Source organism: Vanacampus margaritifer, chromosome 15 (genome assembly GCF_051991255.1).
Source record: "Vanacampus margaritifer isolate UIUO_Vmar chromosome 15, RoL_Vmar_1.0, whole genome shotgun sequence".
NCBI lineage: Eukaryota > Metazoa > Chordata > Actinopteri > Syngnathiformes > Syngnathidae > Vanacampus > Vanacampus margaritifer.
In genome coordinates, this window is record NC_135446.1 from 8656304 (window position 1) to 8669147 (window position 12844).

Below are 12844 nucleotides of genomic sequence, written 5' to 3' on the forward strand. Positions count from 1 at the left end.
AGCGGCATTCTACGCGCTGTAGCTTCTTGCTAGCTAGCCCGCTAGCCTACAAACATAATGTGAGTTACACCTTCCAAACAAATCTTCCTCCCACCAATTCACTATTTTAAACATCATGCACAACATATACACGGCTAAACTTGTGACTGGGATAAAAGTTCATTTTGCAGTTGATGTCGCGCATCGTCATCCTCATTGGATGACTATCTATCTATCTATCTATCTATCTATCTATCTATCTATCTATCTATCTATCTATCTATCTATCTATCTATCTATCTATCTATCTATCTATCTATGTATGTATCTATCTATCTATCTATCTATCTATCTATCTATCTATCTATCTATCAAACTGTGAGGTGTGGTTGCTTTCAGTGACAGTTCGAAAACAGCATATGGCCATCAATCAATCAATAGCCTGCATTCTTTTTAATTACACCAGGATTTTTGCTATCACCCGCAAATAGCAGGGGCATATTGTATAGAATATATATTGTGGTGATATTTATTTTTATTTTGTCTTCATGAGCATATTCAATGTTAGAGTAATCCAAAAGTAATCCAGCTACATTACTTCAACATTATGGTACTTGGATTACGTTACTAACTACATTTTTTAGCAGATAACTTGTAACTGTAATGGATTACACATTAAAAGTAACCCTCCCAACCCTGGTAATAGAAGACTGGTAGAAGTAATAGTACTGATTCAACTCCTGTATTAAAAACAAAAAAATAAAGACTCTGAAATGTACTGTACAGAAATGAAAATGAGCATTTACAGTTAAACATCCCAATTTCCATGACCTTGGGATATTATGTAAAACGTAAAATAAAGCACACTACAATGATTTGCAAATTATTTTCTATTTATATTCAAAGTGGACACAAAGTGGAAAAATGTGCTGCGGTCTGATGAGTCCAAATTTCAAATTGTTTTGGGAACTCATGGACGTTGTGTCCTCCTGGCCAAAGTGGGAAAAGACCATCCGGAATATTCGCAGCACAAAGTTCAAAAGCCAGCAACTGTTTGTCCAAAATATGTCCTTATGCGTCCATGGTACAAAAAAAAAGTGGACAAAAGACACTAGAGAACTGTGCTAAGCTAGCTGATCACAAGCATACTGCATAAATCAGAGATTGGCAATTAATTTTAAGAATGGGCTTTGCAATTCAGTCATATTAAATCTGAATTTAATATATGGAAACTTGAAGAAAAAAAACATTAATTCAGTAATATTAAAATGATATCTATACGTATAACCGATTAAACCCTGCCCAGATGTGCAGTTCATGTTCATCCAGCAGGTTGGCGGGTCCGTGAGAGAAAAAAAATCCGAACTGAGCACTAAACAACAACCACAGGTCTTCATTGGAGAACCATGCCAACATTTTTCTGAGCGCCCCCTGCTGATCACTTCAGGCAATAATAAAAACACAAGTCTATATTGGCGACACTTGCTGGGAAAACAGGACCAAAATGTTCATCAAGATGATGTCATACAGCACAGGTGATGCAGTAACATGTTTGTAGTAAGTTGATCCAGAGAAGAAAGTTCAACCTGGAGGAGAAAGGAATGTGACGGCTTTTATTCTTTCCTTGACTTTCCATCTCTTGTTTGCTCGACAGTGCAGTCACAGTTTCATCCGCTGGAGGGTCTTTGATAAAGTAGAGGGAGGGGGGAGGGGGGTTAAAGGGTGGAAGGCTACACCCAGATCGTGTTGTTGCTGCATCGCCGAAAAGTTTGATGTTCTGTCAACACTTTTAAATACATTGCGTCATCCTGGTAGCAAATCAAACATTTGCCCACATTCCCTCAAATCCAGAAGAAGGAAACAGTGAAGCGATAGCGTGCATGGCATGTGTGCTTCCATGTTGGGCAAGTTCGGGCGGCGCGCTCTAATTAGACATAATTGACATCTTTGTATCCGTGTATCCGTGTGTGTGTCCTTTTTTTTTTTTTTTTATCAGACTGGTGAACTTGAAGTAGATCTTACTTGTGTAGGCCAAACCACTTATCTCTTTAGGACTTCCCCCAGAGGGGCTTTTTATGACATTATTAATGTATCAGTTGTCCAACTGGCATCTGATTTCACATTGTTTATCAGTGATTGTTAGTACACAACTTTAAAAAGCTGCCTAGTGCAAACTTTAGAAATACCTTGTAAATAATGAAAATATTTTTGCCTTGATTTGCGGTATTTAATCTTGGTTAGAATTTAGCATTTGCAATGTAGAAGATCATAAAAAAACATTTACATTTCAGCTTTTTTTTTTTTTTGAAATGTAAGACAAATTCCTCTGAAGCACAATACACCAGGTGACTAATAACAAATATTTTTTTTCCCATGCTTTTATGGCGCTCCAGTGTTTTCTTTGTGGCTCATTAACTGTCAAGTTGTGCCGTCTGCACTGTTTGCTTTAAGATGAGCTCTAGTGCTTTTTAAAAACACTTTTACTGAGTTTATTTTCTTTGTGCGAGGAATTTCTTTTTTTTTTCCACACCTGCTGAAAACACCAGACTGAAATACTGTGACAGCAGATAGATTTCTTTTCAAGCCTTATTTGCACAGTGAACATTTTCCAGCACCCGATTCTCCAAAGTGGGAGTGCTGCAAGATTAAAGCAAACATGTATGTAGCCTGGATCCAAAACGATGTAGATTTGCCTTGCAATACGAGAGCCATATCAATCAATGTTCATAATTATATCCTTATGTCATGCAGGATCCTTGTTATGCATTAAAAGTGAGCATTATACGTTATTTAGTGTCAATCACAAATTGACCACTCAGTTACAAATAGTTACTTACCAATCCCTTAAAATGTTTAGGTGTAAAAAAGATTGTTGAATACATGCCATTACCATGATTTTTTTTTCATACCTGTAGGCTACTTACACTTATTTCATCTGCTTTATGATGAGTATAAAAGCAGTGAGAATTGAGCTTTTGTGTACATTTTTTGACACTATATTTCATTTATTAAATCTATAACAAAAACAAAAAACACATGTTTTATAATCTCCTACTCTATATTCCAGATGGAGGGAGAATCCATTACATATTTTGCATTTGAGCCTTTGCAAATTAAAATGGCGCATTTGTCATTTAACTTGAACAAACTGAACATAAATATAAATTTTCTGTTCAATCCAGCTGCATGTGAGCAGATCTCCTTTCGGTGCGCTTTACTTGAGGCTTGTTACTCACTTCAGTTGGATTCTGGTTTTAGCCTCAATCCTTGTTTGGGAAATGTTAATTAAATTTGGATAATTTTGCAATGCGTAAAGGACGCCGATGCTAACACTGCCACTGTCATTTCAATACAAAGAAAAACGACCTGCTTTTATAATCCAGATACGAAATACCGAATGCATTTGGAAAAGTAATCTGGTTAACAGCAAATGGGAACAAACTGTTCTAACTTCTTGTGTGTGAGTGTCAGTGGTTGCTTGCTGAAGTTTGCCTGTGAATACACAGATTTGAAACCAAAAAGATTTAAAAAAATTAACTTTGACCTTGAAGATTACTTTTTTTTCTTACTTGCCTCTCTTTCCCTTTCTCTGTCACACACACACACACACACACACACACACTCACATGCACGTTATTCACGACCACCACCCAGTAACCGCTCGACTAACGCAACCACTGACCCAAACCGTCTTTTTTTTTTCTTATGGGAATAGGTCAGGCTTTTTCCCAGGCAACTTTCCATATATCACAATTGTTTTTCTTTAACTCATTCACTGCCATTGACGGCTGTAGACGTCAAAAATTCATTTGAACTATATTAGTTTCACGTTTTTTTTCGACTTTTGTTAACAAGGGTATGAAAACCTAGAATTTTTTTTACTGTGCATTTATAACAGAAATAAAATGTGTGATTAATTGATTAATTACAATAAAAAAATGTAATCGCCCCAAATTTTTTATAATCTTTTTTTTGGTTTATATTAGGGGCATCATTTTTTTATTTTAATTAATCACATGACTTCACTAGTTAACTCAAGATTAATCACAAATTTGATATGTACAATAATTTCTAGGTTTTCATACTCTTGTTAACAAAAGTGGAAAAAAATGTGAAACTAATAGTTCAAATTCATTTTTGACGTCTATAGCCGTCAATGGCAGTGAATGAGTGAAAAGCAGACACTCATGAATAATACACTACTACATGTCTTACCCATTTCATACCTGACACTGTTCCTCCAAGGTCACTGTATGATAAACTTTGCCATGAGCTGGAAAGCATTACTTGAACGGAAGTTTTTCTTTAAAAGACGACAAGAGTTTAGGTTTCAAACTTTCCCTGTGTGGTGATCACAAGCCCTTCGCCTGACTGACCCAAGACTGTCCTTTGACCCCGCTGGACCACACCAACTCATCGACCCCGAGCTCATATTTCGGCTTTGTAATAATCTGCATGTGAGCTTTTTGTGACCCTGCACTTACACTTACCACCAAATATGTCACTCAAAGACAATTTAAAAAAAAAAAAGTTGTGCAAACTTCTTTTTTTTTATAGCATTCATTTTGACCAGTAAAATAGGACCCATCCGCCGACCAGACTCATAATGGCAACACCCATCCTCCTTAAACCAGGACTGAAAATGTATATTTCTCTCAGAGGTAGAAATATGTGCTCTACTTATTAACATTCTAGTTATTTCATTAGAACAAGGCTTGACTGTATACTGTACCAAAAATATAGTGTTCAAGGTCATTACAGGACAAGAGCTGGCTCCATTAAAGAACAGCCATAGATATGAATAGGCAGATCCGACATGCTACAGCAATGCTAAGCTAATGGCAATGCTTTTCATTACTTTTGATGGGAACGTCGCCCCTACCAACATGGCCGCCATGTTAGCATGTCTGTTAGCCTGCTCTAGTCTTAATGTACAACGCAGAAATAACATCTACCAGCCTTTATCTGTTGATTGTGCCACAGCGCCAGTAAATAACAGTAGCAAATTTAGGAACCAACAGACTTTGACAATTAAAGAGACATTCTCAGTGGACTGGACATTATTATCTTTCTGTTAAATCTGGAGTCCATTAAATCAATGTTTCATCTCTTACTAAGTGACATTTTTCACTTAACAGCTTCACCTTCAAAATTCCTTTCTATGATTCCCCCAATTTTAATTTCCCATGGGTCGACCCTTGCGCTGCGATCCCATAACATTCAAGGCGGGACATAACCCCAGACAAACTCCCACACACACGATCACACACACAAACTCAGTGAAAAAGCAGTAGACCCTGCAAGGATCAATTACCAAATTAGCATCTCAGACCGGACGGAGCGCCGGGAATAGAAGAAGAGACGTTTTCTTTTTCCCCTCCATTATCTTTTTCCCCCGTGAACACCCCCGCCCGCCATCTCCAGTATTTTTCTTTGATTTCTTGCTATTATTTATTTAAAGTTGTCACCACTTACATTTTAGGACTTTAAGTCCTTGTCCCTCAGCGTTAAATCAATTTGTGACGGGAAGGCATCTAGTTATGTGTAAGCAGTAAATAGATTATTTGTAGGCCATAATGAATACCAAACCATAAATAGACAAAAATGATTGTGTTGTGATGGATGTTGATTTTTGTGAAACAAAAAAACAAGATTGCTGTGCGTAATCATTTTCAAACTGACATCTGGGAACTCTCAACAGTCCCAGAGGACTGTTGAGAGTTGGAAGCTGCTCGCAGACTTGATTTGGCACTTGTCGTCAGAGTGTGTGTGTTTGTGTGTGGCCAGTTTACAGTTCAAACTACACTGTGTTTATTGCATTTTTTTACACTTGGATAGTGTTATTTACTTTTACACCACAGTATTAGAACTTTTTTTTTTTTGATAGTACGACACTGTTCCTTTAAGGGATTTCATTTGAATATTTGCCCGCTGTATGTACTGCATAATTTTACGGCACATTACGGGGCCGTAATGCGTTCTATCCTCAATATCAATTGGTGTCGATCAAAGCTGTCAGTATGCTCGGGGAATGGGGAATCTCTTGATTTAACAGCCAACGCATTGATGATAGGAGGAGGACAGCGAGCACGCAAGCACACGCAGCGTTCCAGTTAAGAGTGGTATGCTGAAAGGAAGTTGGTGAGGCAGCAAACGGGCCAGGTTTTGACAAGTCTCTCGCACGCTCCTCTCTTGCGGCCTCACTCATTTGCTCTGCCCGTCTCCTGTCATCCCGGCTATTTTCACATGCCTCTCTTCTTTGCTCTCCAACCTCCGCCTCCCAGACGTCAAAAGTGTTTCACAGGGAGCACAAGAGCTCGACATGAATATTTCCAAAAGGCTGTCCTCTATGGACGCAAAGCCCTTCGCTTTAGGGCGTCTTTGAAAAATAAATATGGATCACTTTTATCCTGAGAATTTTGTATTCATCATATCAAATGGCTTTCAGCGAGACAAAAGTCCAGCCGGGGTTAGCAAATCGACTTGTTGTACTAACACAAACAGCACCAACCACGTTATTACAAAATTAAAATGTTTAAACAAAAGCATAATAAAATTCCCAATCAAGGCACACATTTTGCATTTAAAAATTCTGTGCTGGATTTCACTTTCCTTTCTTTTCTTTGGTCCTTCCTCGGGTCTCCTAACGGCCTCACGACTCTGGCTGGAAGTGTTCGGTTTAGGTGAACGGTATGGGATTTTTTAATAAGTTTTAGGTGAACTAATGAATACACACACACTCGCACGCACGCACATACAAAATTAAAAAATTAAAAAATTAAAATAAAATAAAAAGAGAGAGCAATGATGATGACATGTCAAATCGGTAAAATTACCGAATGAACAATACTGAGCTCTCCACAGAAAAATAAATAAATCTCATGGCACACCACCAAACAAGAATGACCAAAGGACCATAGCGTACAGATACAAAAGTTGCCATGTAGTGTTAATTATGGAAAAAAAAGTAATTTTATATATATACAGTGTATTTATATATATATATATCACGTCAACTCTCTTGTCCCATATTTGCGAACTAAATGTTAATGAATTACAGTGCTCATCATAAAAACACAGCAATCATCATCTCATAATTGGTACGAGATTGCTAACAGAGCACATCAGTTGTGCGCAAGGATTTATTGATTGCTTCCTCGAGTCCCATCATCTGCTCGTCCAGCTCTCAGCGCTGCCATCTGCTCTTTCATCCCTGCCCTCTGCTCTTCCTCCACATCCCCTCTAAGCCCCTTTTACTGCATTACGTCCGGGTGCAACATGGAAAAGAAGAGCACCTAAGATACCGTTTTAAAATGCTGTAACACAATAGAGCAATTGTTGTACAGCTGCTAGTTTGATTTCAGCTCTTATACTGACTGTCATAAGTCTTTCTTGTAAGTGTAATTTGGTAGCCTGCCGGATATGAAAAATGCTTCCCTGAAGAGAAAATATAAAAAAAAAGTCTTCTGGAATCAACATATTATGATAGTAACAACGACTCTAAATGAATTTATGAGAATCTAACAGCATACATGTGAGATTTAAAGAAGCCCTTGAGGTGCTAGTCACTACTTTTATCCAGATTGACAAGCAGGACATTCTTTCCAAGCTTTCAACAATGATGCATTATTCTTGATATTCTTAAAATAGTTACAAACCTAAAGGCAAAGAGGCCTCTCTATAGTCAACCTGGGAAACAGTTATAAGAATTCATTTGAAAAATCCCCTAAGCAGTGCACCGCCTCATTACCAACCCGGCATGAAATGATTTTGGCATTGTGACGTCACGCTCCCACATAATGTATCACAAATCATATTTGCCCATTGAGTCAGTTTGCCTAAAGAGTTTTGTGTTAATTTTGTGTGATGTCAGATGAACGCATCATTGTTCTCACTCTTGGGATCCCAAGAGGCCATTTAGTTTTTCAAGTAACTTCGAGCCTCGAGTCTCATTTTATGTAATCTAGTTTTGAACAACAAGTCTCTTTTTTAAGTGTAAAAAAAAAAAAATTATTATCCCCTCATACGACTTAAAGAGATTGGGAATTTGTGCTGAGTCAGAGGAAGTAAGGCCAGTGTTGAGCACTTTACAGTAATATTGACTAAATAGGTCAAAGGATATCTTGGCTAGCTCCCAATACCAAACAAATAAGCCCCTAAATATTACAGGCATGTGATATCAGAGCGTGTTGTCCTTTTACTAAGTGGCATGAGAAAAAGCACCATTGCTTTTATGTGTAATACTGATCGTATGGATAAATACAGCATTTCACTTGGGAAAAGTAGCATCTTATCTATCCTGAACAAGTCAGCTGCTGCAATAAATGCTGCTATTATCTGCGGCAAAGCAATATGCTCTTTTCCAAGTCCACCATTAATCATCGTAGTGAATGTATTGGAAAGGAATGAATGGAAGAAGATTTACAATCGAAATTGAGCTGAAAAACAACCACTGTCGAGCTTTTGAGTAAGTTGTCCCATAGGTGTTAAAACAGGCTCACTATTGCGCAATAAATACTCCAAGATTGTATTGGTGATTAATTTGAATTCATTTTGGTGGCGGTGGTGGGCTTGCTTGGCATTTAATGGAGTAAGTATTACATAATCCAAGTGACAGAAAGGGAGTTTCTTTCAAGCCACGCATTTGCCTGCGGGCTTTTCCTCCGCTAAATAGCGATCGTGGCAAATACTAAAAGTAGGAGCATGTAAAGATGGCTCAATGGAATAGGACTAAATTAGACTAGACTTGTTAAAAATAAAAATAACAAAAAAGCATTTCTCACTGAGGCAAATCTGATTTAAAGATATGGAAATTCTTGATTTTACAGTATTCCAAGTAAGAATAGTAAGTCAACTGATTAGTTACTGATAGATATTATAACATTTTTAATTCTTCATTTTATTTTATTAACCATTGTTACACATTATTAACATTTTAATTCTTTATATTAACCTTGTCGAAATGTTTTGTGTCCTGTGCAGAGCAGATGGTGTTGATTTCGGTATAAACTGACCTTAAACCGGGACATACTATTTAGTCTAAAAAAGTTCCTTCTCAGCGTTTTGTGCGAAAACACATTTAGTCCTTGAATTTGTCCCAAAAACACACCCACACCTGACCTTGTTTACGCCATCTGCTCACGGAAAAGTACTAAGAATATGTTTAGTCTATAAATGAAAAGGAGGAGGTCTTTTTAACTATAAGAAACCATTGTGCACGCGGAAGAGCTACATTTGACACTCTGAATCCCACCCGTTTAAGTGATGAATTAGAGGCTGATATTTGTCCAGAGATCTCTGACCTTTCTTACATTAAATCATTTTTGCAAAGGTGTATTTTTCTTACATTAAATCTATCTTCATTTTTGGAACATGCAAAGAGGACAAAATAATAAGTTCCTCTTTCATTACCGAAGGTTTCCTGGAAATAGAAAAAAAAAAGCAAGAATATCAATTGACCTGTAAAATTGCCAGACCGCAGTGGTCCAGCTCTCTCTCATTATGTATTTTTTGTTGCCTTTCATAAGTTCATCAAAATGATTCCACAACATATACAGTACATGCTGTTTTTCGTGTTGCATACGCGCAAATCCAAAACCTCCAAGCTGGCCAGACTCATGATTATTTAGCATCATGATGATTATTGGATGAAATGTCTCAGTCTGGCAGTCGGGCACAAAGTAGATAGTGAGATTGGGTTGGGTTGCGTGGTCGGGGCGGGCGGGGGCTGCGGTCACTATGCCCACGGTGGGTCACATCCTCTCAATGCTGTCATCACGCTACGCTCAGTGCCGGCATATTAATCCATCAGGAAGTAGAGATGAGTGTTAATCACTGCTCATCTGACTGCACGCAAAGATTACACGCTCACAAGGATGCATAGTGTGAATGTATGTTTCATCATCATTTCCCTCCTGACTGCATATCAATCTAATCTATCAATGAAGTGGTTTTAATTCCCAAACGGCATGATGAGGGAAGCCCTGGCCTCGCCGCTACTTGAAGTGAACACATCCGTTTGGGATTTATGCTGCAGTCCTGTCGTCACTGATTGAAGAGGATTGTAGGGGGGATTTAAAAAAAAAAAAAAATCAGGAAGTCTGAGGGAAATGGTCATAATAAGTAGGAAGTGAACGGATGCAGTCAAGTCCTGTTTGAGCATCTGCTGAAAAACGGATGTTCATAAACAGTCATCATTTCTTTAACATTACCTGAAAGTTTCTGGATTCGACACAATCCGGCCCTCCCTCCCCCCATTGACTTAAGCTTTGACCGTTCATTGATATTGTAAGCATAGAGGCTGCAAAAACAACATACGGTGTTATATTGTGGTTCATTACTGCCCCCAGAGGGCTTAGTTGGTATTACAAGCCTTTTCTTAGCTTCATTTCTATCATGTAGGGTGGGAGTTCAATGTAAATTTTGTTGATCAGTGTAAGTAAAACTTAGAGAGGTGTGTCAAAGTCATTATTCATCATCTCAGGCCACATTACCTTAGTCTCAGGTTGTTAATGCACAATACATAATATCCATGTGTGAAGCAGAATATATTAAATAGCATTTGCATAGAATCTCACAGACCACATAAAATGGACATTTGGGCTACATTTTCCCTACACACCCTGTTTTATGTGAGTGCAACTGAAAAGCATCTTATTCAAATATCTATAATTGCATAGTGAGCCACATAGCTTGTTCATACCGTACATTTACATTCCCTCAGACGGACAGGGAGTCCGTCTGAGGGAATGTAAATGCGTCCTGTCAATAGAATTACAAGGAAAAAATACATTAATAATCTCAAAGAGTTTTTCCAAGTATAGTCAGATCAGCTCTTTGTCGGACTTCTCAGGGAGCTTGCTATTCCTGATGTACTTTGTTTACTCCATAATGATCTTATAGGCCCAATTATGGCGAAATGGCCCGCTGTGAGAAACATGAAAATAATCTATGGGTTCTTTCCCGTTTGTGTGTGTGTGTTTGGTTGAATTGGCCAAAAGTAACCCATGTGACAGCGTCTGTTGTTCCTCTTAATTAATGAATGCTTAAATCACCCTGGCTAGCAGGTGACAGCTTCACTCTTTGCAATGAAATTTGATATAATTGTCCTCAAGGATTCTGGAAGGTCAGACATGTATATAGTATTTTTGCTCACTCTATTTTCGTCTGGAATTTTAAAAGAGCTAAATCCCAAGAGTGCATATTGACTTTTACTGTATGTTGCAAGGGAATGGGTACAGTTCCCAAGATATTGTCCACTAAAATTTAGTACAAATGGGAAAGTTTTACTATTCAGTCTGACAGTGACAAGTTTATAATTCTAGAAAATTTAAAATCCACATCTTCGTATGAAACCCATTCTAGACATTCATATTTGCGGTGTCCATGTGTGATGGATGGTTGTTCAAGAGTTCAGATAATCTAGTAGACGTCAAAGAGACTTTAATTAATAGGAACTGTGGATATAAAAAGTCTACACACCCCTGTTGACATGCCAGGTTTTTGTGACATTAAAAAAGAGGGATAAATCAGGTCAAAATTGGGGGGGAAGGCCTCCCTATGAGGTGGGGGTGATGCCAGGGGTGGCGCAGGTGACCCTAGGGAACTTATTTTTTTGGGGGGGGGGGCTATACTAGGTGGAAGTGTAATTGCACATCCACTACAGTAGGTCGCAGTGGTACTGTCATTGTCAATGTCCACAGGTGGTATAAACTCTAATGTGTAGTTTTGTTTAGTTTTTTTGCAACAAACGTGCACGGGCGCATAGCACAGAGCAGAAGATACAAACTGCAGTGAAAATACTCCTGAGTGTCGCCATGGAAAAATATTTGACGGGGAGGAAAAGAAAGCAGACAGAGACCAAAAAAACAATGTGAGTCATTTCTTTAAAATAATATCTTCAATGCAGCTCCACGACCGGTAATCTAAACACAGTATTCTGATTAATGCTGCATTTGTGAAATGTGAGTTAAGCAGCAAAATCCACCCATCTTTATCCATCTCAGGAGGGCGGCCATTTTGACATTTTGACTGCCGCTGTTGACTGAAAGTGGCTCAGGGAACGACCAATCACGCCTCACCTGTTTTCCGAAGCTGAGCTGTGATTGGCCGTTACCTGAGCCCTGAACAACTGTGAAGTCATTTTCAGTCAACAGCAAGGATGTGATTCTGTTCAGAATTAACCAATCAACTGTTTTTTTTCTCTCTCAATTGGGTTTTACAGGTTATAGGTCCCATTAATGATGGAAAAAGTTTAGAAATTATTCATATGACTTTTGCTTCTTCTTTTTTTACTCACAAAAAAATGGTATTTGAACAGGGGTGTGTAGACTTTTTATATCCACTGTATGTAATAAATCATGTAATCAGTAGCAGAATTTTGCAAAGCTTCAAGACATTACGTGCAAGTCTTCTGCCATCTTGTGCCTCATCAAAGCACTACATGTGCCCATCCAATACTGTACATTGTACTCTCTATTACAAGAATCGTTCAGAATGGGTATTAATTATTGTTATAAGCATTTAATGTTAATGTAAATATGTGCTTGATTTCTAATAGATAGGATATTTACAATGTTAGCTTAAATGTGGTGGAGGTAATTAAAACTGCTCTCAAAAAGTACACTTCAATTCTACACCACTGTAAAGTAAAACTCCATGCAATATTAAGTTCATTTAAATTAATAATACTCACATCGTCAATCAAAACTGGGCAGAATAGTATTTTTTACACAATCATTTTATTTAACTCATTCACTGCCATGGACGGCTATAGACGTCAAAAAAATTATTTTAACTATTTGTATTAGTTTAAAAAAAAATTCCACTTTTGTTAATTTCTCTTTTTTAAAAAAAAAAGAAAAAG